The 27,283-nt window shown below is 40.4% G+C and overlaps 1 protein-coding gene across 5 annotated transcripts in view; it reads right to left on the bottom strand.

Annotated features, from left to right (window-relative positions):
• Positions 1-27,283, bottom strand: part of zfhx3b (zinc finger homeobox 3b) — a 224,214-nt gene that overhangs the window by 104,286 nt on the left and 92,645 nt on the right. The window contains exon 2 of one of the 5 annotated variants that reach the window (XM_032559865.1): positions 27,218-27,275. The exons of 3 other annotated variants lie outside the window; for them this stretch is intronic. The gene's annotated coding sequence lies outside the window, so the exon portion shown is untranslated. Of the gene's footprint in view, positions 1-22,198; positions 22,220-27,217; positions 27,276-27,283 lie in introns of those variants that run through there. One more of the 5 variants, XM_032559866.1, reaches the window with a different exon arrangement.

The raw sequence follows: 27,283 nt of genomic DNA, 5'->3' as shown, positions 1-27,283 counted from the left end.
CTGCTGCGCACACACTGCAGCCCTTGTTCGTCTGCTTTAATGAAAAGGCCACATGCCTCCTCTCATCCTCGAGTTGCTTACACGCCGTAACACCTGGTAGATATAAATCAGCCCTAGTGAGCTGTATTTGGGAAGTGAGGCATTAAGCATGACATAGGCTGTCAAAGTTCACATCGCACCGACCGCAACATCGGGTTGAACCGCTCCGAAACAGACCCGAGACCAGGGAGCAGGCCTACCATCAACCTCTTATCTTGTGCCTCGCAGCTCTGCATGACATGGCTGACACATCTGGGCCCCAGCTGGGAAGCCTGCTGAACAAACTATAGCCAAACCAAGGCTAAGCTGCAGAGCACAGAAGCCCCAGTCTTCCATAGTTTTCATGGTAAAACTCTCATGTTGAGGGATCAAACGCAGCCTCTTTTTAAATTTGTATTGTTTACTGGCATTTGACTGCATGTTTTCTTGTTAGTGAGCTGTGAGGGGGTTGTGGGTGTTATTGCAGTATTTTCAAGAGGCGTACCTTCTATTTCTGAGCAGGGAGATAAAAGCATCTGAGGGTCTGAGTGTTGTGTCTATGCAGTCTGTGTGTGTCTGTGAATGGAATTTCAGTCACGTGAGCCAAGGGTCTGAGGGTCAATTGCTGCAAGAGAACCCACACATTCCTCAGAGGACAGGCACACATCTTTTTGCGCCTGGGCACTCTGAAGTTTCCGTCAACTTGAATGCATGCATGTGTGAGCAAATCAGACTAGCAGAAACCTCCCTTAACTTCTTCAGCGTACTCTCCAGAATGAGATATTTGGCACAAGAAAAGTTAATTTGTAATTTTGTTTTGGTACAAAAGGCGTAGTTTGAAAAAATAAAATACTGAGACAAGACTGAACTGAGGGACAGTACAAATGACTACATTCAAACAAACCTACAGTATTATTACACTGACTACAACCTGCAATATTATTGTTTACACTGCTGAGTAATTAGCCTGAGGATCATAGTGCTCCAGCCAGCAATAGCGGGTTTCTCATAGAGGCACAAGCAAGTATTTTACCGCACAACTGTACTACATATCGTTTCAGCCTACACTTCTGCGTATTGCACTGAATAACAGCAAAAAAAGGTTAGGGAGAAGAGAGGCACAGTGAAATGGGTCCTAGCATGGAAATTTCTGACTAAATAGACAGAAAGAGCAGGCTAAAGACTTCCCTGTGTGTATGCACATTCACAGAGATTACAAGATGGTTTAGAGACCAAGAAGCAGAAAAACACACAGAGTAGAAAACACATTAATATCACTATACATATCAGTAAGATAAAATAATACATGACGTGTTTTCCTATCTGAGAATAAAAGAAGCCAGTCTTACTAGGCATCCTGTTGACTTTGGGAGACATTTGTTTAAGGAATCAATGATATAACTGCTGTGACTTTAAAGACCATCGTGACCACTAAGACAAACAAAATCTAACACTGTGATGAGATAAGATACGCAGGGGTGTCCAAAGTTGGTCCTCGAGGGCCGGCATCCTGCATGTTTTAGTTCTCTCCCTGGTTTAACGCACCTGGATCAAATGATGGCTCTTTAGAAGGCCTAAGAAGGACATTTACATGCTGAAAAAGTTCACCAGGGAGAGAACTAAAACATGCAGGATGCCGGCCCTCGAGGATCGACTTTGGGCATCCCTCCAATACTGGAAGAAAGAGAAAGCTGTAAGATCACAAATCACAAGTGGTTGTTTAGAAATAATTACTTTTTATATAATTAATATACTTTTAATTATATAGTGCATGAAAAATTTATTTATACTCCTGAAACTTTTTCACATTATGTCACATTACAGTCACAAACTTTCATGTATTGTAATAGGATTTTATGAGATAGACCAACCCAGTGAAGTGGAAAAAAATTTCTATTTAACATTTTTTTACATGGTAAAAACTAGAAAGGTATGGTATGTATTAGCATTCATCTCCTGTAATTCTGATAAGAAAAAAAATACAACTGCATTACCTAATCACTGAAAATAGTCCAGTGAAATTTAACAGGTAATGTAATTTCTGCAAAAGTGAACAAATAGAATCGTGAAGACAAGTCTAAACGATTTATCTCACTTTCTTACTCTTCTCTTTGGACTTTATTTCTGAGTCTTGTTTACATTTTAAACTACTGTTGCTTTCTGATCACACAAACCTTACATCATCACTATATCACTCCCACAAACTGTGAAGCTAGGTTTCCCTCTATATAAGTCAGCTTTGGGCATGTGACTAAAGCCAAGCCAAAAACATAATAGAGTTGGGCTGACTCCTCCACTCTTGCCATATTGGTCCTTTCAGAAATTACATGGAGGTGGCAAAAAGATGCTTTAATCCCACCGTAAGTGTTTTGTGAAAGGGATCTTAAAGGGCCTACTCAAAGTTCAGACCTTGATCCAATTGAGAATCTGTGGCAAGAGTTGAAGATGAACATTAACAGATGTTCTGTAACCAAACTGAGATTATGTTATTTTGTATAGAACAAAGGCATACATATTATTCTTTAGACGTACAAAGCTGGTAGAGACATATCCCAAAAGCCTTACAGCTGTAATTGTTGCAAAAATATTGACTGAGAGGGGCTGAATACCAACTTCATAGACTTTTAATGTTAATAAATAACATGTTTTTGTCACATCACAAAAATGCACTACTTTGTGTTCATCCATCAAGTCTATGGGTTATCACTTAACAAAATGCAGAAAACATTTAGGGGGAATGAGTTTTTATAAGGCACTGTAAGCTAGAGTGCTGTTTATAAGTTGTTGTTCTTCACATCAGCCAACAAAAAAAATGGGAAATGAGGAACAAGAGTGAGGATTCAGATTTTTGTACATGAGACACATGACACAAAACACCAAAATAGAAATGGGGTATAAAAATGAAAGAACAATACGGACAAAAAAACCCCATTCATTCATGTGAGCATGAGCAAACTTGCTTGTCCACATTTTGTGCTCACCTCCTTTAACATACACACAAAATAAACATGTCAGCAAGGAGGTGAGAATTACACCAGGGCCAACTGGCTCACCCTGAAAGTTCAAGTTGAGTGCTACTACAAATTACAAACTGACAGCTATAACTGTCCCTGGAATGTGTTCCTTACAATGCATGTGCATGTTGGAGTTTGCTAAGGCAAATGCCTCCAGACAGCTGTTCTGGATGAGGTATTTACATGTCACAATTATATCTTCAACACACACACAAACAGACGCACGCAGACGTAGCCCAGTAACATAAGAACACTGTAATTTTACTCAAACTGTGCTGAACGCCAAGTCGCTTAGATCAGTCATGTCCCGCATAATAAGATTCTCTGCCCCATGTCTAAGAGACGCCCCTATTTTTGATCTGTGAGAACAGAGAATGATAGGGACAGTGTAAGACGATAGGAAGACTAATTGGTTCATAACCTGTAATTGAGGAGAAGTAATTGGAATGGACTGGCAGATGCCAGGTGCGTCTGCTTGAGGTGGGGCAGTGCTGTGCCCTTTTGCCTAGCTACAGGGGTATGTGTTTTGGGTTACAGGGGACTGCACAAGGATTATTTGCAGAGGGGAAGCAATGTTTTAACGGTAAAGCATCCCCAAAAAACATATTTTAGGCGTGACATGGGCCTATTAGTTTTGCAAAAACCACATAAAAGCCAATGACCTGAAATCTGAAAACAGGACAACCACACCCAGAGTGAAAAGGAAAATACATATAGAGGGGAAAATAAGTATTAAACTTGTCAATTATAGTCCTGTTGATATGAAATTCACACCAGCAGTAGGTAATAAGAAAAGCCATTCACACATACAAATAAATTATGAAAATAATATTAAAAACATACAAGTTTTTATAATAATAACTAATAAGGGTTATTAGTTATAAGGTGGGAGAAAACGTTCTATGATGCTCCCACCTCTATTTCATTTTCTTCCACTATTTCCTTATTTTATCCCAATACTCTCCACCAAATCTTAAACAGACACTTCAGCATACATTTTTATCACCAGTGGAGTCTTTCTCATTGAGAATGGCAGTCTATGGCAGTTGAATGCATTGCTTATTATTTTAATGGAAGAACAGAACTTGCTGTCCTTTGAAATCTCCCTGTGAATGGTCCAGGTCTCCTTAAATTGTTCTGATTACTTTTTTGACTCCTTTTGAAGAAACTTTGCAAGGAGCAGGTTGCTGAAGCAAATTTATGATGATATGATGTTCTATCCATTTCCAGAATAAGGCCTCAATTACTTTAAGAAGTTTAGAAATTTATAAACCAACCCTATAAGCAGGTTTAACAGCAAGAAAGTTGAGGTTTTGAAAGAGGTCTTTGTTTTTACTGATCATGGCATTCTCCTTGTGTGATACTCTGACAATGAGAAAATCTTTTTATTATAAGCAATAAATTAGGGCCAGACAGACAAATATGAATTGGCACTGATAAGGAGTAGAGTTGTTTTCTAAATACTAGCAGGTTTCAGCTGATTTAAAGGCTTTAGTGCCTTTTTTTGACCTTTTATTCATGTGCTCAATACTGATTTTGTGTCATTCAACTTTATTACATATCTGATTGATTGAGTTTTTTGTGGATTACTTGTTACCATGTGAATTTCATGTAAATATCCATTAATAAAATATATTTACAAAGGACAAAAATGGACAAATTCACATTATTTTCCCCACTGTACATCTAATCTACACAAAGTCTCAAGCAAATACACACATGGTGCTACAACTTCATGTTCAATGGTAATTCTGTACTATAAGAAATCTGCAGCTCAACACTTTCTCATGGTTCATGTGGTGGGTCAATATGATCAATGTGTTCATGGTCCACCAAACCAATAACACACCTCTCCCAATCAATGTAATGGGGGCTGAGTGTTAATTGGGACAGAGTTAAAGGAAGGTGGGTGATGGAGCTCAAGTGCTTTTTGCCGAAGCATCAGAAATGCTGCGATGAAAGCTGCGTAATGTCGACAACATGACCGCTTGCTGAATTGATTGGTTAAAATCTTTTTAAGCAACAAACAGGACCAGAGAAACACGTGTGCAAATACACCCTTTGACGAAGAATGTATTTAGCAGAACATCTGTTTGTCCAGGCAATCACTCTGTTATTATCAGTTATTATTGAGCAGTTGTGTAAGTGCAGTCATGTGTTCCCCTTTTTGAGGAGGTAATCAAGGCACTCTCATAAACGATACTCCCTACATTTTCTGCAATATCTAATCTTTTCATTTAAGGTTGTATGTTCTGCGGCATTAATTATGAGCAACAGAGAATAATCCTAAAAAAAGAGCCGAAAGCAAATATTTACTCCTTGAAAAGTACTGCAAGTAATGCAGTGAGAAAGTTCCCTTGACAATGATCTCAGTCATGCACAGAGGTTTTCACAATAGAGAAGCAAGCTTCACATCCTACTTGAAACAGGGCGTTAAGATCCACTTCAAAGACTGAGCAGATCAACTCAGCAGCAAAGCCTCCAATTTATTTGGTGGGAAGGGGGAAAATGCTAAAAATTGCAATGAGAATTAAAGTGGGAAGTTGTTCTTGTAGTTGTTCAGTGATGCATCATGCATTGTTAAAAATAAGACTGCCACAGTCAAACATTCGCACTTCCTTTCCACACCATGCACCTTTTGATGGTAATCTGGGGGAACTTCAACTGAAGAAACGAACAAATTAAACAAGAGCAACACAAGAACAGAGACAGCAAGGAAGGAGGTGGAAGGAGAGGCATTTCAGAGTCAACTGTTTACCCAGCTTACTAAGTGTATGCTTGTTTATTTCTGGTGAAAAGCTGCAGCTGACAACTAGAAAAAGCATGTAAAGCACAGGAAAAACCTGCCTGACAGATATTCTGTCTGTCAGCTAAATGGAAGTAGGAAATGATGGTAGAGGAAACAGCCTCCACTAGAGTAAAGGCTGCTTCCCCTGTGTTGCCTGTTGTCTCACCCTGTTCACGCAGGGCATGAGGTTCATCTAAATGGCATCCAGCCCAGAAAGCAGCTGCACCACACAAGGCACAGCTAAATTCCAATATCGCTGTGAAAGTTTGGAAAGCAGACAATCAATAAAAACAATTTAATTTGGACTTTTTATCATGAATATTACAGTACATCTTTTACAATTCTGTGCTATAATTCAGTTTACTGTGACTTTCATTTATTTACCATAAGCTGAAAAACCAAATATTAGGTAGCAACAGATGGTTTTCCAAGAGTTATGGTACAATGTGGTAAAGATTAACACTGTTTTGCTTTGCTCTCTCCTGCTTGCTCACACAACAAGCTGAGTTGTGTCAGAAGAAGGTTTAATGTGAGAATACAAAAAAAACCTCCAAAAAACGAGATATCCCCCAATGAGACCCTACCTTCGGTCCAACCTTCAAGCCTTTAAATTACCTGTGATGACACAAAGGTGGCGGGAGAGCAGTGGGCCCATTTCAACTGTTTACTGAGGCCAGTTCATGAACGGGTCAAGACCTCCCCATTAGGAAGCGGGTCAAAGCCACATAACTCTTTAGCTAAGGTGAGGGTCGGTGTTATGCTCTGTCCAGTCAGGGTCAATCCGAGGTTTCTGGCCGGTGAGGTTCATGGCAATACAATAAAGTAATCAATCTGGGTGCTGGACCCTGGTCAATAATATACTCCCAGATTGTGCAGGGTCACCACCTGTTCCCTGTCCTCTCCTTGGACTGTCCTGGCCTATTGAACTGGCAAAGGCTCAAATTGCACTGTTCCAAGGGAAACTGAAAGTCCATGACAGAAAAACCATAAATGTCAAATCCCAGTTTGTTACATGATATTTATACCAATTGGAAAAACTAAGGCATAATAATGAAGTGGTCAAATATGCTTTTCTCTGCTAATGATGGCTAACTTTACATCTGACTCTGATTAGAAAATGACATAACATGGTTCAACTTTTTATACAACATCCATTGTCAGTGTTTTAAAAAGCATATGAAGTTTCCCCTGTATGGATGGCATATATTTTTATAGTGATGCAGGTACCGTATATGTTCTATACATCTATCACACAAACTAAAATGTTTATTGGTGTCTAAGAGGATAGTACTTCCTCCATAATTGTGTTGAGCTTTTTTGTGACAAACACTGTCAGAATTGTTTATCCCCTCCCCTCTCTGTCCTTCTTTCTTGCCCTCTCGTGCTTGCTATGAATGGAGGTAGACAGTATCCTTGGTGACAAGTAGGATGAGGTAGTGATTAATTCTTGGCTGGCCTCCCTCTCAGCTTAAAGGCAGGTATAAGGTTTCCAACAACTCCAGCTGGCCTTTTAGATTCAGTGAAGGGCCAGAGTTTCAAGCAGGTTAACTAACATCGTCTTCTTTCCCTGTCACCTTTATCAGTCTCTCAGTGGTGCTGTTAACATCCCTTCAGCTTCCTAGGAGCTTCAACAAATTCCAGTAAAACCAATTCTTAGTTCTCACTCTGCTTCCTGGCTGGCAGGTACTGCACTCTGTCTCAAAGACGAACATAAAACTTAAATGATGAGATGAAAAATTACATCTAACAAGCTAATGAAACAACACAGACTTGTTGCCAAACCTCTTCTCCATCGCTGACTGCTTCCTTTTTTATTCTCCCTCCTATTTTCCCTTCATCTCAACAGCATGTCATGTCATTAGGCAGTATAATCAGCATCTTATTTGCATGCATCTCCTTTATTTTATTGATTGCTACTCATTCGTTAAGATTCAGGGTATATAATTAATGACCAACCCCCTGGTGCCACACCCTGGGGACTGCTAATTCCAGTACATGCCAAAAGGATTTCAGCATAGGGTACACAAGTGGGCTTGTCACACATTGGGCACTGGGCCAGTGTCAGTCCCAGTCCCCTCCCTGCCTCCGGCTGTCCTTGGTCCCAGCCAGCTTCTTTAACAAGGAAAGCTTTCCTGGGCCACGTTAACTAAAAGGACAATTATCCAGAGAACAATGATGCTTTTCACAGGGCTGTTGTCATTAATGCAGTAGATCTGGTTACAGCAGCCTGCTCTGGCTAATTAATGAATGCTGTCTGTTGACTCTCATTGCTTCTTAATTAAGTAAGATTCATTTCAAAATGGGGTGGAAATATCTTTTTTGGAAGGAGGGTATATCTTTGACTTTGCTTCCTGTTCAGCTTTGGTTGTAAAACAAGAATGGAGGGGGGAGGCAGGTATCTCATCTTTTTGGAGATGAGAACCACAAGTGTGCATGCCACAAATTCAATCTGCAAGACAATGTCTTTTTGGAGAAGACTGACTGACAGATACATCGAATACTGTAGGAAAAGTTGCTTTCCACAAAGACAGCTGATTCTTTCTTTCCAAGTGATGACCTTTTATAAGAATGAGGTCTGTTAGTCACAAGTAGCTCAGCACTGACTGACAGCAAGACGAATACTGTATTAGGGATGTTTATGTATAAATGTATTTGTGTGATTGCAAAAAAGAAAAAGATGGACTAAGTCACTGAATGGAATTTTTTGAGATCATTGATGATAAATATGTGCAGAGGTTAAGGTGGAATTTTCACCAATTAAATTGCATTATGTGTCGCCAAGCTAGCTTCTTTCTGCTGGCTGCAGTCCTTTAAACAAACACTTTATAAAATGCATGATTGGTATGGGGTTCCACGATATTAATACTTTGCAAATTTAATATTCAAGAAAAGTCTTTCTCAAAAAGCTGACATCATTTGACTTCACCTGATGATGCAAATATAAACAAATGTTATTAGTCCCAGATAAGAAAGGGAGTGTTTTAAAGTAGACAGAGTGAGTTAAAAAAAATCACCTAAAGACTTGTCACTTTAGACAACAACACATAGGCCTGGATGAAGTCCCCTGTAAGTTTTAAATAGTTTGTAAAGCTGAACTTTACAAACTATCAACTGGAAAGGACTTTAAAGTTGCCATCTGCTACAAAGTTTATTTCACACTCTTTAATGAATATGGACCAAATTTGGCCATTTCTTCTTTAAAATCTAAATATCTGTCAAATTTAAATTGAATACCTATACAAACATTCATTAAAGCACAGTTTGATAATTATTACATTATTATTCTATTTGTAAAATCACACAAACTTACTGATTTTTTGGCATTTGGACCACCTTAAAATTAGACAAACATAAAAAAACAGCATATGGAATAGTCAAAACTTTACTGAAATAATTTGCATTAAGTATGTAATTTATGAAACATTTACTCTGCTTGTGAAGACAATAAAATAAAAGTGATTCCTTCTGTTTTTTAACAGTATTGCTAAAATGTCATTGCATCTCATTTTGATAAAACTAGCACTATGCACAAAGTAGCTCCATGAGCTGGATGCGTCGTCACACTGATGGTGATCACAAATTGCAAGCTTCTAAGGTTGTACGTTCCTGTATTTAAAGGGTGTGTGGTAGCTTAGAGAGAACCAAATATGTAAACAGAGTCACACATGAATGCGTGAATCTGGTTTGGCAACTATATATGCCCTTACTTGCTGGGTATTATGAAGAAGGTTACAGCTGTCGATTGTGATTAAAATGTAAACAAAGGAAGAGTTCGGAGAAAGGGCGAACGTGTGAGCTCGGGGGCTGATCAACTCCACACCCTCCCAAAAGCTGCTGTTCATCACATGATGCTTATAGCAACAACAAAAACATATATACATATATATATATATATATATATATATATATATATATGGGAATTCCTCCTGGATGGCCTCATCCTGAGCGCTCTTCCCATCAACAGCAGTGCTGCTTCTTCCAATTAACCTGCTTTTGGTCTCTTAGCATGAAAAATGTACTGTTTTAAGTAATCCTTGTTTGTCTTCACCATAATTGATTGGGTAATCCTGGTTTAACATGCACTAAAGCCAGTGCTTAAGAAACTATTAGAAGCTTAAAGAGGCAGGATCCGTCTAAAGTTGCCTGCTAGATCTGCATTTGTGTGCCAAAAGGTTGGAGTTATTTGCTTGCCCCTTGTTTTGTGACCCACTTTACATCCAGTGTTGTCCTCCGTTTGTTTTAATGTTCAACATGCTTCTTTATTTGCTCATATGGTCATGTGCCAAGGCTGCACCCAGGTTTATCCGCTGATCTTCATTGGTAAATCTCCTGGCCTTCTTCCATTAACCTGGTGACACAGTTCTGGAGGTGTTCAGACCAGCTTCACCCATAGCCACAGCCCAACTTCACAGATGGAGTGCCAAAAAGTCCCCTTGACATAACACATGCCAAGTCACATCTGTCACAAATCAATACAAAACTATCTGCATCAAGAAAGGATATGCTAAGGTGCTGGAGCAAGAGAGAGGCAGACTTACTAAGCATGGGGTCATAATACAATCTAGGTGGCCTTAGGATCAAGCAGCAAGTGTGAACACTGGTGCGCACACATGGCAATCTGACAAGGGGAAGGCTAATTCCTGCTCCTCCTCCTGCTCTGGCTGCTGTGGTTTGTACATGACGCATTAGAAGGTAGGGAGGTCTTTCTTTTTCTCCGTGTCTCACACACACGCATCGTGGAAAGAAGAGAAGGAGAATAATCCCCACCAAGACCTCTGCCCTAATGGGGCCCACTACTGTAATTACAAGGCACAGATTTCAGATCAGGCACTTAAGTAGCCAGTGAAGAGTGCCCAGAAAACAAAAAGCTCTGTAATTATCGTCTGCCTCGTCTCTCCACAGCGCAACTGCAGTTACCTGTCACGCTGCTGTTTTGTCAAGAGTTCGTTGTTTCTTGGATTCTCCCTAATCCATAGCTGGAAGCAGCCCTGGCTGTGCGCCTGTCTGTGCAAGATGCACATTTCGACTCACGAGGGCGAGTGACGACATGGCACAAAAAGATAGCAGAAACCTGAGTCCTCAAAGCCCCACAAGTCATGAATGCATTTTTTTTACAAGAGGAGAGAGGGAAAAAAGGAGGGGGAGTGTTCAGTTTGCTTGAGACAAAAGAGCCATTGTGCAATGAAACTTTATATACATATTAGAAACTCGAAACCCTTAGACTCTGCAAGCAGGATTCTTGTAACTGTGAACGAGATAACATTACCCACCATTCTATCGTTATGTCCACAAAAAAAGAAAGAAAAAGCTTACCCTGTTTTCTGCAAGGATCCTATTTTGTGCAATGGGTTCCTGTTTTTTTTTTTTTTTTTCTCTGTTTTTGCAGGGTCATCTAATATCAGTGATAAGAGAGCTGCGGTCTCCAGGCAGTTTTGTGGCCCATTAAGTAACACATTCCCCAGGAGGAGCAGGGCAGGAGGCACAACTTGTCGACAGAGATTTGGACTCTGCATTCTCTTAGCTTGCAGTCACCATCTGCCCAGCCTCTCAGGTGTAACACAAGGAATTTTATGCCCATTCCTATATTTGCTTGACCTGCTTCAAGCTGGAATGCATTCTGTGCATACTTTCAACACAACTTAACCTGATAAGAATGTTGTTTTTTTTTTCCTTTATCCATTTCAACTTAGGACACTGCTCCTTTTTTACCTGTAAAAGTTTAGAAAAAGAATAACCTATTGTAAGATGATTTATTTTTTCCTTTTGAATTAATGTGATTATATACAAGATCAGTTACTACAGTTGATCCATAGTTAAGGAATTGTGCTGTGCCTTTAAGAGGAGCCGTTTCTTTCTTCTTCATTGGTTTTTTTTTAGGTGTGCCCGAGACGGGTTCTGTTCTGTTAAAATGGAGGTTCAATAAAAGTCTGGACCGCTACGCTATTCCCTCTCAGTGTTCTGCTCTTTCTCCACCCACGACCTCTTATTCTACGATAACACCGATTCAATTCACATCGTAGTGTTACACTATCAACATGTATTTATTTTTTTACTAAAAGCCAGAGCCTGTAATGGAAAAAAACGATCCCTATCTCTGCAAGAATACACACAACTGAGATCAAGTAAGTAGTACATAATATGCAAACCTAATTGAAATCCAAAAGTTATAACAACTGACTAATAATATGTAATTTAGGCTACAAAGCACTGAGTGTGCTTTGTAGCCTTTCTGCACTGAGCAGAAACATTGCACTGATTAATGTTTAGCACTGATTAATGTCATTACTGAAATTAGGCATGGGCTTCAAGTAGAATTTTCCACAAGTGCAAGGGTAGATAATGCAGATTAACAGAACTACCCGGTATTGTTTAATTGTTCATTTTGTAGTATCTTGTCTTATATGTTGTTTTTTCATTATGTGAATCAAAGCCTTAGACGTTAGCCTCTAGAAAAGGTTTCCCAGTTTGATAAGTTAAGCTAAAACGCTGGGAATCAAAGACATTTTAAAATTACTTAGAGTAGAACATGCAGGGTGTCAGTAGACACTTCCAAGTACAACCACACAAAGTGTATATTACAAGGACTTTATAGGTTTGCTGTATTTAGTACATTTACTTGAAGAATTGAATGTAATTGTGCATTTAGTTTTTACTTTGTAGTCTAAATTTCCCAGTTACAAGTTGGAAAAATAGACAGAAAGTCCTCTGAATTCTAAACTTGAAGTGGAAAAGTGGAAGGTTTCTCACCAACCGCAAACTTCAAAATCCAATACTACTTCAGCTTTTTAAAAACAAGGTCAAAGCTGTAGTATTAACCAGCTTATTTTAACACTGTATGGTTTGTATCTCACACAGTGTAATGCAACATCTCTTAGTGAATACATTCAGAAAATGGAAAGAAATACACTCTCTTTAGCTATTGCCAAGAGTAGCTACTGCAGTTGTTACCATATCCTGTAGGTTTGCTGACCTAAAACTGGAACATGATTAAGTTGGGTTTGGTGCTGTGCTCAGATTCCTGCTCTGACTTTAATAGTAAGTAAACTACACTAGCACATGTTCCCGTTCACATTTCTTCCATAATTTATACTGGGAGTTCTCAAAATGTTTTCACTGCACTAAGAAGTTTCTAATGAAGTAAATATCAGTGCGTTTGGACAAGTCCTTTCTTTGGCTTGTATTAAGCTTTGTATTTACCTTGTACATAGATGATTGATGCAAAAACAATTCTGACTATAATTAAAAGCAACCCATGTACTTTCAGTGGTGTTTGTAGCATGGATTTTGAACCATGTTTTGATGGTATTGTTTGGATCTTTGTCAACAACAAATCACACAAACCTTTAGTCAGAGACAGACAGAGTGACTTAAACTGTGACACTTTAGATTTCAACTCTGGCTCACTTTTTACATCATAAAAACATATTGTACAGTGTTTGGACAGGCGACAACTTCCATTTTTACAAGTGCTATTAATACAGTCTTGATGTGGATGATTCATTGTGAACTGGAACATTTTTCCACAAATACATACCACAAAAAAATTATGAAGCAACACACACTTATCTGTTTCAAACCTTTAGTGTACCCAGCTGAACTTGTCATTTCTTTAAACCTTCAGTCTGTTTTTGCTGTGGTTGCCAGGAAAAAGTACCATAAAAAGAATATTGTTGAATAGAGAACTAAGCACCACTTTATCCTTTAGGGGCCTCAGTGGTTTTGCATGAAGTTAGATTAGGTGACGTCCAGTCAAATGATGCAACTGGCGCCAAATCCAATGACCCATTGTTGCAGCCCTTTGCCATGAAAAGATCGTATCAAAGTGTGGAAGTTACAAAGGTACAGGGGACTCAATACCAACAGTGTCTTTGTCTTATCTCTTACTTTATGGTTAGGCAGGACTTGCTTCACAGAGACTGTTCTGGTTGAACTCAAGTAAGTATCAAGCCTAGTTTGTTGTGGTTATCTCAGGCCCAGCAAGACTAAAGAGAAAACAGGGTCCTAAGTTAGTTTTAATAGGCACATTATTTCTACCCCTGACACCCGCACAGCCTCCAATCTCAGCCACTGGCTGTTTGAAGTTGGTAACAGCTGTAGTGGTTCCAGCCTTTATTTAGAGGTCAGTAAGCTGACTTCAGTTAAAAGGAGAAAGGGACTAAAGGGGTGAGAGAGAAAGAAAGAAGGCAGGAGTAGGAGGAGAAAGAAAGAACGGAGAGCGAGTGAGAGGTGAAAGGAGGAGTTAAAAAAAGAAAGAGTTACTAGTGTGGCGAGGGATTAGCTGAGGGAGAGGTTAAAAGTTTGTGGAGCTGCATCTGGCCTCCTGCCTGCTCTGTTGTTTATTGCCGCCGGCGTGAAGATCTGGTGCCAACATTAACCGCACCTGAACCACACTACGGCACACGCAAACACATAAACACACACACACAGGGACAAAACAGGAAGAGGCTTGCATGTGCACTGCTTGCACTTTACACCAGTGCTTTGGCAAGATTTAACAGTGTACTTTCTACATCAGAGTGTGTGCAATTGTTTGTGTGTGAGCGCATGTAAGTGTACACGTGCTCCACTAGCAGATGCCTCGTCATGTCTCCTCACATGTCGATCCTCTGTTAGTTTTATTCACTTCCCATCCTTGTGCTGTGTCAGTGTGGATGGCTGCCAACCTCGTCTCAGCTAATTCTTCCTGAGTCACTTAAAACCTTGCTTGACAATGTTCCACCTCTGCTAAAACTTCCACATGCTCAACAAACACAAGAAAGAAAATCCTCGTTTTAGGAGTACTGTATGCCATCATCTCATCATCCAACACAGACTGGAACAGAAACGTGCATGGGGGTCATTGTGAGCTGAAATTATGCACAATGATGCCACCCACAACAAACCCATAAGACAGACCCTTCTCTGTTCGACTTCTCTCTTTCACTGGAATTTCCCATAATATAGTGCCAGTTTACACATTACAGCACATGCAATAAAGACGTGCACCTGCGCTCACACGCACACGCACACCCCCACACACACAAAAGTGCAGTACAGAAAGAGCTTGGAGGTGTAAAGATTTTTCAGAGTTGATTACAGGTTAGTCCTTTTACCCCTGGCACTATTGACAAGGCTGGCAGCCAGTAAGACCTGAAAACCAGGACTGATATTGTTCTACTCTCCACTTTATCTTCTCTCTGCTGAACTCAGTCCTTGTCTTCTAAACTTCAGGACTGGAATGTTGCAGCAGGTCATGTTCACAAGCACATCAAAAGCGATTAGGTGCAAGCCCCAAGGATTAAGATGAGTGTGTAGACCTTCACATCTTAGGCTAACCTCTCCAAAGCACTCGGCTTCCTCCTGCCACAACAGTATCCAAGTTCATTTTGGCCTGACACAGGCCCCTCCTTTGCTTGTGGAAGTAATACCAGATTACAGAGCAACTGTTGTTAAATGTTGATATAATGTGTTTTTCTTGTTCTTTTCCCCCCTCTCACTGTTTGCACAGCTGTTCTCTAACAGCAGGTCATCTCACGGTTCTTCTCTTGTATGGCTTACTTTGGGCAAAACTGACATATCACTTCAGTTTAATGCGCTTGGACAACATTGATGGCTGTGAGAGGAAACATTTTTGATGGAAGAAAGTGTGGAATTTAAGTTATACATGCGTATCTGGCAAATATTAGCTTTTAAGGTTAAGTTATTTTCTTCCAAAATAGCGCTTTGAGAGTTAACTTATCGCTCTGACTCAGGTGTACAGGGCAAGTCCAGACAGGCGACCGGCAACTCAGAACACACCAAAAGGGATCTCCAAAGCACCACAAAAATGGTGATATTTCACTGGAGCAAGAAGGTCTAACCAAACAAAGTGAGGAGAGAAAAGAAAAACACCTCCTTGACAGCATTTTTGTCTTTGTTGAATCAAAGCAGGAGACGATAAAAGAAACACCCAACAAAACAACCATTCATAAAAAAAATTAAATAATAAAATACCACACTTGGGTGCCTGTGGCGAACAAGGGAGGGGAACAGACTGAGGAATGGGTTCATGGGTCAGTTAGTGAACAAAGCAAAAGGTAGATTTACACAGCATTTTAACAGAAGCCTGTGCTCTATCTGTCTTACTCCCCGCTCCACCTTCTCTCTCTCTTTATGTGTACATGTGAGGAACCAGCAGGCTGGAAGCTCTCCCAGGACCCAGATGCGCTCTGTCAACACCGAGATTCCAGAGAGGAAGCAGGGCTTTACAGCAGCAAGCAGCGCACACACACAGCCAGAACCTGCAAAGACCGGGAGCCAGGAGAGAACAACCTGCTCCATGTAAACACAGACCTCCCTGTCCTCTGCCTGAGCCACTGGTTCTGCTTCCTCACCCCGAATGGAGCAAGCTGCAGCAGCAGCAACATAATCCTGGTGGTGGTGTAGTGAGCCACAGAGTTCCTCCTGCCTCGCTGGGCCCCTTCTCTGCCTGCCACCGTCAAGAGGTAAATAGCTATTGGCTGCTCAATAAGTGGCTTCAGTGTGTTGGAGTAAGGGGCCTTTTTTCCTCCACACTCTCCCAGACTTGACAAGCATGTATTGACAGAGCAGTTACACACTAACCCATTGGGGGAAATCCTCCACATTGTGCCCCAGGCAGCTGATAAATGGAACTCATACAGTACCTGTAAGCATGATCTCCTAGGCGTGGGCCTGGAAAGGTGCATTTTCGCATACAAGCAGCTCAATATTACAATACTAATGCAGACACGTAAGGAAAATGGGGGTTTTAAGACACATAATGTGATGACCAATAGGATGGAGGGAAATGGGAAAGAAGAGAAGGCATCACACCAAAGAATGTTGATGTTTCAAACACTGATATTCTGGTATAATATTTCAGCAAAAATGATTAATGAAAACTATGAACAGAATCCAATATGTGCAATGTGTTATGGTTACCTAAATACTAGCAGTAATAAGTTTGGAAATGTCCGTTTCAAATGAATAAGAGGATCACATGGACAGCAATAGTCACTACTGTCCCTGAGAGAAGCCTGGTCAGACAGGTGGCGTCAGCACTGAAGCCACCAACATTGAGGTGGTGCCAAGTCCCCTCCTTCCCTTCAACTCCCTTTCATGTTCGACCCACTGCTGATAAATAGCTACTGGTGTAGCACTTGCTTTCACTTTGTGATATGATGTCAGTAACCTTCATTGATCTGTTGGAGGGTAGGCACGCCTTATCGCTGCCTCTCCCCGTGTGATATACTGTGATCCAGGACCCTGACTGCTTTTTAATACACTGCACTTTAGGTAACCATGTCGCAGGCTAACCACCTCAGCGACTAACACCTGAGGCCATATTTTACGGCAGCACTGAGATGGCCACACAGATTATGGAGAAACTAACTATGGAGGAGCTTGCCAGCCAAACGAGGACACTGGCTAAAGCAGGAAAGCAGAGTTGTGAGGAATTTTCTGGTTTGATTATGTATAATGGTAGACCTTTATGGGCCAGGAAGATTATACAAAAGAGAGTACGACTGAAAAGTCGGACTCTAAAAAAGATATCTTGTAAAATAGAATATGATATTCCTCATCAACGAGATCAACCCATTGCATTTGCCCCTAAATCTTTACAATCCTCTCTTGCTTCCAGTTGGATCCTTTCAATCCTGTGGCTTTGTTCAAGGAACTACCTGTGCTGTGTTTTTAAGTCTAATCAAGCACCTCTGTCAGAACATAGAGCATGTGTGTTGACAGAGCACAAGACTCTATGCAGGATTGAATTAGTGCTGACAGATACTTCCTCCCACCAGATTTATACATGTACCTACTCAGAGACAACAACTGAGCTAATTGGCAGGAGTTTCATCCACATTATTTGAACCCTATAGCAAACAAAATAACAACAAAGTTGCCATGTATCATACTGGGCAATGATCAGTTTGGTATAGGGTGGATTACAATTACAAAATCAGGGCAGTGATTATGGTAATTAAGAAAAATGTGTGCAAGCTCAAAGTCATTCATACATAAGTTATTTATTCTATATAATTAATACACACCGAAGCACAGTCCAGCCAACAAAAACACCCATGTATACAGATTGGAGAAGGCTGCAGATAAAGAAGACTGGGCAACTAGCAAGAGAATTATCCCAACTATTGATTTTAGCTGTTGGGTATTACAGAAGGAAACAGCGGGTTTATCAGGCCAAGATCCCTCTGCACTTTTACTAACTAAACGAGTATTTTCCGGGCTTATCAGGCAAAAAGCCTATTACTGATGTTCTCAGCCTCCCCCACAAGCAGACAAAGGGAGACGTTGGCCACCATTATGTAGCCATTGCCTGGGTTGGATTATGTCACACTTTTGGAGACCTGCTATACTTATTCAACCAATCACAAAACCAGAAAGATGCTAACATAGTCTTCTTTAACATGACACCCCTCAGGGGTATTGCACACTTTATTATATTTATGTATATTTACAGTTATCTGCTAATGGACTTGTGACCTCCTCAACAATCTGCTCTCCATCTTGCTCTTCCACTATCTCTCTGTATCTTTCTCTGGGTCAATGTCATTTTTATGGCTTCTTTATATGAGAAATACAGGCAGAGATAATGGAAAGTGCTATAATCCCTGAGTGGAGCCTAATTCTGGTTTTAATCACAAAGCATAAAAAGTATGTGTTTTAATTAGGGACTGCAAAGATACCTGTGGAGGTACCTCTAATGATGTCTTATCTATGTTCTAGAAATACAGGCTGCTCTGTATCTGCTGGTGTGAATTGAAACTTCACTTGTTGTTTTAATCTGAAATTATACTCAGACATTTTGAATGAATACAGATTTCCCAATATTAATAATGAACAAGAACAGAGACAGAAAATCTCCCCTCTGCAATTACTGTGGAAATCCATAAACTGATCAATGCACAATCCCAAGGATTGTCTTAATACATATAAAATATGGACAATACTATATGCTTGTACGAATGTCCGTGAATGTGTTGTGCTGTAAAACGATCTCAAGGAGATGAGATTATAATTGAAAAAAAATAAAACATAAGGTTTCATGATTTGCATTTCTTATCACAGACAAAGAGTGGGCAGAAAAAAGGTTATTGACAAACTGCAAAACAGAACAAAGTCATAAAGAAATGAAACAACATCCTACTGGATCAACCTAATTAAAAATACATTGAAACTACTATGTTGGTACCGCTTAAACTACCAGAAAAAAACATTTATCTAGTGAGTGTGAACAAAGTTGTCATGGTCCATTCTACAGGGGATTTCATGAGGTAAACCACCAGCTTTGGTGAGGAGTGGCACTCATTGTGACATTGGAGGAGGATGAAGATCCAAGTTCAAACTTGGCATCATCAAAGGGGAGGCGCTTAACTGCCAACTGGCCTGCCTTTACGTCTCCAAGTCAGGCCTGTAATTTGCTTGGAGCGGAGATAAATCTTATCTCAGAGACCTGATTAAGTTTTTAATTTACACACCAATCAATAGCCCAGGTCTATTGGCAATGTGTCTAAAACTCTATTTACCAAAGGATTCCCTGCTATCAATTGATCAAGGACCCGGCAGTCATAAATTATGGGAACATGTGTGTGCGTGAGCGAGAGAGAGAGGGAGGGAGACACAGAAGAAAACGAGAAAGTACGGGAAGAGGGAGAAATTGAAAGAGGCTGAACATATTTGGCTGATTTTTAGGGAATAATGCAAAGATAAGCTGCTAACACCTGGTAGCACGTGACCTGGGAGCAAGACACACAGAAAAGTCACTTTAAGCTGCTTTTAAAGGTCTCCCCAAACATCATCCAATGACAAGAAGCTGAGTGACTTTCCAAAGACTCCCACCCAGCGTGGCCATGCTAAATATCTGGACAAGTGAGACAGACACCCCAGCATTTCCGGCCCTTCCTGCATGAGTGCCATTAGCTGTTTACAGAGTCTACTTTCCCAACAGAATAGTAAAAGAAGAATTTGCAGGGTCTGGGATCCACAAACAGAGCGACTACATATGGCTCTCATGCTGTGGTCCATAGAATCCTTCCTGGAAAAAGACCTGTCTTTATTACATCCAGGATCAGAGGTTTCATGTTGATTCATGCAGTCTGAAGTTTAAGATTTGACTTGTCAGAGCTGCAAAGGTGTGATTCTGTTAGGACACGACGCCACTTCATTTTTACAAACAGTTAGAGGAGACAGACACAGTCCAGCCCCTCTCTGCTATTCCCATATAAAGGAAGTGAAGGGAAGGGAAAGAAGGGCAAGCGTTATCACCGTGGAGAAAGTGTCGTCATGGCGGTTCTGCTCTGACCCTGCTGACTCGCCAATTCCTTTACATGAGATCATTTTGGACAGCTGACCTCAATATCACTGTGCTCTGAGGATGAAACAGATACAGTGGAACTTCTTAGTCCCTGTGCCCTGCTGCCAAAATATTAGCAGGATGCACATTTACAGTTTTTTTCCCCAGCACAAACATTAACAGGAATTAAAGGAATTCCCAGAATAAAGTGAACCCTTCAACTTCCTCCCCCATGGTTATACTCAGTATAAAGTAAAAAAAAAAACAACAACAAAACAAAAACAAACTATTTTTACAGTTGTGAACAGGACAGGCAAACTGCCATAGTACATTTCCGGCTTGTACTTAAAATTACAACATACAATCATAATGCAGAAAAACAATTTTGTAACAAATGTTTAGGCGGAAGTTCTGCACTACTTTATCATTAGTGGAGAAGCTGTCTGGTAAAATCAGGCATAAACATGTGTCAGAATTACATGTAATTATAGTTGGAAAAACTTCCGCATGAGAGTATGAATCACCTCTGCAGCTGGCTGGCGTGGCAGGAGAAAAAACAGTACCCTGCTATCCTCACCTTCAAAACTGCAGAGGGGGAGGGGTGCAAGCCACGGGAGACGTGCTGTCTAAAGAAGACAGACAGTCTCATACGAAGTCAGAGCGGCCGGCTTGCTGGTCCTCTGTTGGATTATCTAAAGAGCCACCGACGGATATGTGTAATCAGCCCCATCCCCATGTTTCTCTCTCACTCTCTGCCTCTCTGGCTAATGTCTCCGCCTGATTCGATTGAGGCAATTAGGCAGTAATCTATAGAGCTAGGGAGTGATGGAAACATTTCCCACTGTCCTCCTCATGTTTCTCAGAGCTGCTATAATTAGCTAACTTTGTTTCTCATTAAACATCAAAGGAGTATTTACATACCCAGATCCAATTTGGCTCTATGGAGCCCAGCCCATTTAAACCATTGTGAAATCCTGAAACATGTCTTTAAACATAGCAATGAGGGAGCTGCAATTTACCATTAATTCAATCAAAGACATGTTTAAATAAGTAAGGCACAATGGATCTTGAGGGTACAGAGTACAAGTAAAGACAAAAAGGCAAATTTGTGTTCAGGAAACAGCTTGGATGATAAGTTTAAAACAGTGGGTTGTTGGAGAAACATTAATTTTATAAACGGCCTGTGTTAAATTTTATTTGTATTCACCCAGCTTTTTATAGAAATACATACATTCATTGTTCTAACCTCAACTGAGAGGGTCTGTTGCGTAGTGAAAAGAAGTCCACTAGATTCCTAGAGTATACAAGATACCTTGAAATATGACACAATGTAACTTCTCAACATCCATCCCAGCAACTCAGACCTAATCACTTCTGACTATGTGGTGTGCTGGACATACGTACAATATGTATACGGTGAATGAACATTGAATATCCAGACTATTTCCTGCTTTGCAATCCTCAATAAGCATACCTCAGAATGACTTAACTCATAAAATAAACATCCACATATAAATATGCAAATTAGTCCCACCTCTGACTTCATGGTTGTCAAGGCGGCAGCTGCTTTCCCTTAATTCCACTTAAACATACTCCATCTTTGACGTGACAAGTATAACAAAGATTTGCACCACATGAGCTACTGATATGTTGCTAATGTTAAACAAACAGCTTTCCCCAGCCACATTAGTTCCTACTCCACAAGTCTATGAGACTGTGTGTTTTATGATCAAAATTTAGGCTGTCTTAATTTATGCCTTCTAAGATTGTTCCCACGGTTCCTGTTTCAAGAACATAAACCAAGGGATAGACAGCACATTTTGTTCATAAATAAAAAGGTGAAATCCCTAAAAGTTTGATGTTTTTTGTATCTTAGCCAGTAATTAGCATGGTTGCCTCCTAGCAAGGACGTCCCAATGAAACAGTCTTAAGTTTGCATGTTCTCCCCATGCATGCTTGGGTTTTCTCCAGCTATTCTGGCTGCAACTCAAAGTTCAAAAGCATGAATGTAATGTTGACTGCTAACTCTAAATTGCTGGTAGGTATGAGTGCAAGCATGAATGGTTGTTTGTCCTGTGTGTCACTCACTGGTCACTGGAGATAGGCTCCAACACCCCCATGACCCTGCAAGAAGTGAGCAAATACTGGTAACTTCATACAAACAGATACCCACATTGAGCACACATAAACAGAAAGGCAGACACAGTGATGGAGAGTCCAGGTAATTCAAAGAATTCTTTAAGTGGAAATACAGACGCCATATTTCTCTCAGACATAAAAGGCAAATATGTCAATGTGAAATGTAAATTATGCCCCCAGAACAATGTCGTTACTTATTAAGGAACTTAAATCTCACAGAGCAACTCAACATCACATTTCAACAAAACTAGTCACCAAGACTATTATTTGTCTTGGTGATTAAACTAAGACAAAACTAGTTTAGCATCAACACCGCAGGGCTGCGGTGATGATGCTAGCAGGTACAATCAAAACACCTAGCATGAACTCGGTGAATGAAGGAGAAGGAGCAGCACCACCCAAGCAATTTCAGCTTGATTTCAATTCACATTTCATTTCAAATTAGGATCACATGTAATGGACTCAGCATGGATAAACACTATTAAAGAGAACTTCACTAAGATACAATGGATGTGATAGCTTGGCTAATTTAATTAGCACTGCAATGTTTTCCAAGTCCAACTTAATTTTACACATATTTAATAATCAGTTGCAACCTGTTGATGTCCAATAACTATCAAAAACTTTAAAACATTTACTTTGTTTTATTGTTTTAGTATTACAAATGTAGAAATAATTTAATATATAATTATGTATGTAATTGAATTGGTATCTTGTTTCATATCACACAATAACATTTGAATGGTTTAGATTAATGTACAGTTTCCTGTTTTTAATTTGTTCTGTTAAGTATGTGTTTATTGAATACTCAGTTTTATAATAAGCATTTGAACATACACTTCATAATTTAATAAGAAGGTGATCCAAATGCTTTTACATATTTAAACATGTTTGCTGGTCCTCTCAATGATTTCTCATTTAATTAGTTACTTTTTTTAAAATTGCAACTTAGTTACTAACTCAGTTCCTTTTTCAAAGAAATAACTTCATTCTATAGCTAATTACTTTTTTAATTAATTTATCCAACACTGCCAAATATTTCTCTAAATCTGTCTTTAAGTGAAATATAGACCTGTCCCAGATCTTGACAAGAAACTGTATTGTTAGGGTAGAATGAGTACATAGGTAACACGCTAGCCAGTTTTGAAAGAAAAAAGATAACAAAAAAACCCCAAATTAAAGTAGCTGGATTCCAGCCCAACACAAATTTACTTTGTCAGTTGTGCTTTAGCAGTAATCCATGCTTCCGAAAACAGACACCATCTCAGTAAAAAATATCTTTTTAACCATTACTTGGCAAAGGTCATAAAAATTATTTTAAAAAGTTATTTGGTTGCCACAACACTCAGATCAGATCTGCCTGTGGTTCCCTCTCATGACTGACAAAATCAAAATGTTCAAACTCATGCATTGTGCAATAAAATCCTAATTCCTGCAGTTATGATTTAACCCTCCAATGAAGCAATGAAAAAAAACTGTAGATGAGCACACTGATTATTAGTGGAATGCACAAGTAAACAGTATGAGGGGCAGGGTTGCATGTAGAAGACCAGATGGGCTGGCAGGGGGGCTTTTCCTGGGAAAAAGCTGTGCAAGCCCCCCTCCTCTTCTGTTCCCCTCTCCTTCTGTGTGCAGGACTGCAGCTAGCCTGGCCTGAGCAGCAGAGGGTTAACTGCAATGCCTGGTAGCAGGCATGAAAAAAAAGTGAAACAATAAAATAATGGCAGTGAGTGAATGCTCAAAGGCAGGGGGCACAGTGGGTGTGGGAGTGAGGGGGTCTCGCCATAGGCTCCTGCAGATGTTGCTGGGCTTCTGGGGGTCACACAATCATGCGTATAAGCATTCCTGATAGAGGGAGCTTGGATTAGGGAGCTGAATGCCTTTCTCAAGTCTGTCAGAGTTTGAACATGCCGGCGAAGCCAAGAAGAGGCAGAGAAATCCCAGAAATGTGGAAAAGTGGAAATGTGCTGAGGAAAGGTGAGAACATAAGTGTAGAAGAAGAAAGGCAAACTGAAAGAGCAACCACAATGCTGAAGTTAAAAAAGAGGAGGGGATAAAAGGGCAAACAATGAGTAAGACTGACAAAGAAATTGAGCAAAACAGGTTTGAAAAGATAATGAAACAGTTTAACAAACAGACTGCAAGAAGAAATGAAGCAAATGATAATGTAGTAGGTTTGCAAGGGGAGTACGTTTGAAATGAACATTTCTATTTGTAGCTGAATGAGTGAATGAGCAAAGACAAAACAGCGTGCTTTCTTCTTTGTATGTCTGCGTGAGAGAAAGAGAGAGAGAGTGAGAGACACAGAGAGAGATGAAACAAAAGCTTTTCAGAGTGGATGTATGCTGTTCTGTCCCTTTTTTCCCAGGACAGAGGTCTGGAGAGGCCTCATATTTCTATCTGCTGTCAGGCCAGGGTGAGAGGCAGAGGCAGAAAGGGGCAGCTGTTTTCTAGAAGGTAGCCCTTCCCCACACATGGCCTTTGATCCACTTTGGTTTCTTTGGCCAAACAATCTCCCATCCCCCTATCTCATATTTATAAGTATATATAGGAATTTATTTATGTGAAAGCCTACATCAAATGAAAGTATAGTTAGCACGGAAAGGCACACGAGTGGTGGCAAAACGTGGAACCAACTCTGAAACTTAGGTGGTAAACCAAACTGAGAAGAAACACGAAACCAAAGCTTTGTTCTCTTCCCCTCTCTTTGTTTTAGACAAGACAAATAATTTCTCAGGAATGCAGCTGGGCTGGTATCTGCTGCTATGTTTTCAACACTTTTTAGAGCATAATGGGGAATAAAGAAACCATTGTAAAACAGGAGCTCTTATTATGCTTAGCGCTTCTCCAACAACTACTTCCCTAAGTAATAAAGGAGTTAGATTAACTGCAGATATTTATTTTTATTTTATTTTGATGGGCAAAGATTAAAAAGCAAAAATGCAGGGGCAAATAAGGAGATGAACAAGTGGTTCAAAAACTGCCCAAATTTGGCAGTTTTATACCCAAACAGATTGATTATAAAGCCAGACTTTTGCTGTCATTTTTAAATAGCACTCTAAATCAGAAAGTTCTGCTTGCCTGAATACTGACAAACTTAATCACCGATTCAACAAACAAAAATCTTACAGAAATGTCAAAATGTTTTGTTCCAAAATGTGATCCTCTTTCATCTTCGACCTCTAGATTCAGTCCAAGCATAAAACAAATCCACACTTTTAATTCCCCTTTATTCAAACTCTTATTGCATGCAGTCATATCATCACACTGGTTCCAGCAGAAAGGAGTAATAACTAAAAAGGTCCCAGCTCATCAGTTTTCTGACTCAACAAACAAAAAAAAAAAATTATTGGAAAATAAACAAACACACCAGTCACAATAATAGCAAACACAAATTTTCATATGTGACAGTTGAGGCAGGTGAACCTTTGTCCCCCATCCAGCGACTATCCGTCACTCTACAAGTTAATATTTGCTTCTGCCTGCTCATAAATTTGCATCGCATTAGAACCTGACCTAAATGCATTTTTTATCACCCAAAGTAATTAGCCGAGCATTAGTTGTAAGTGAGAGTGAGAGGACTGTAAGGTTGAAGCCTCCCTAAATGGGTGGTGGCTAGCCCAAAGCTGTAGGCAGGATGGCTACGGAGTGAAGCGGAGCTCGGCCACCAGATAAAAGAGGAAGTAAACATGGTCAGAGTGCTGCCTCTTTAATCTGCTACATTAACTCCAGCACTACAGGGGGAGGAGCCAGCAAGCAGGCAAACAGCACAGCCACATAAAAGGGGAGTGTCAATGAGGGGGTAATAAGGAAAGACAATGAGTAAACAAGCAGGGGAAGTCCAGGCCCGGTGTGCTAGAAACTCCCTGCTTCTCAGTGCGTGGCACACACAAAGACCCCGCTGTAATTAGCCACCCCAATAGGTTGTTTAGCATTTGCATATAAATACCCTCACAGGCAAACGCTAAACACACTGACACAAGCCATGCCAAAAACAGACGTTCGCCACACCTCTACCCCTCCAGGAGGTCTCAGGGGTCCACTTATGCAGGGGATGCCCCCTCCCTCCGCCCTGTGCTTGTACCCACTACAGGCAAGCTGGCATCTATTTAAAAAAGAAAAAGGAAAAAAAAAAAGGCACACCAGAGTGCAGCGGCTCAGTTCTTGTTTCTAGAGAGATTGTGAAACACTGCAGCCAGGCTTCCTGTTGAATGCCCACATACCCATCTGTCATGTGAAAGTACATTTTCCCCAGACCACACGGCACAACGAGACAGTGTAGCTGGCAGTTTGTTGTTTTATATATTTGTGTTAAAAAGTAAGAGGAATATGATAAAGGACTCCTGATGATTTGAAAATCTTCAGCCAAACATCTGTGCACATGTGCATAATGAGCAAAACTCTGGGTCCGTGAGAAATAAAAGTTGGGTCTTGATCAGGATCAAAACGTAAGGGCTTGTTTAATTGCACCCTGCCAGGTGGAAAACAGGAGAAGACCAAGATGATGGCTGCAACCAGTAACCAATTAACTCCTGTTTTCAGATGTTGTGTGCGTTTCAGGATTCATCAACCTCCTCCTGCCTGTTGTTTTCATGAGTGAAACGTGAGAAAACTTAAAGAAAGGAAGGAAGTGATGAGACTGGTGCCTGCCCTCCCCCTGCCCTGACCACCTCCTCCTTCTTTTCTCTCCCTCCCTACAAAACCCAGATTCTCTCCAGTGTAAACAAAGACTGTGTAATCCACACACTCGTCCTGCTCCTGGCACTGCTAGGAGTGAGAAAGCGTAGGGCTCCTGCAGCATACGAGGGCTGCTTCCTGTGTTAATCCTCAGCACAGAGAGCAACTTTACCGGCCCTGCTTGCATGTAGTAGGGTCTCTCTGAGCTCTGCTTTTGACACAGGAAGACCACAGAACGAAAAGCTATCGTTTTTATGCCATCGACCACAAAGCTAAACACTCAATTCTCACCTGCCGTGTTGCCTGTTGTTCCCCATCAGGGCATGATCCAACATGAGGAAACACCTGGCTGAAACA

The sequence above is a fragment of the Xiphophorus hellerii genome, chromosome 4 (genome assembly GCF_003331165.1).
Source record: "Xiphophorus hellerii strain 12219 chromosome 4, Xiphophorus_hellerii-4.1, whole genome shotgun sequence".
Taxonomy (NCBI): Eukaryota; Metazoa; Chordata; class Actinopteri; order Cyprinodontiformes; family Poeciliidae; genus Xiphophorus; species Xiphophorus hellerii.
The sequence above is the reverse complement of the archived record's forward strand: the minus strand, read 5'-3'. Positions and strand labels throughout refer to the sequence as shown.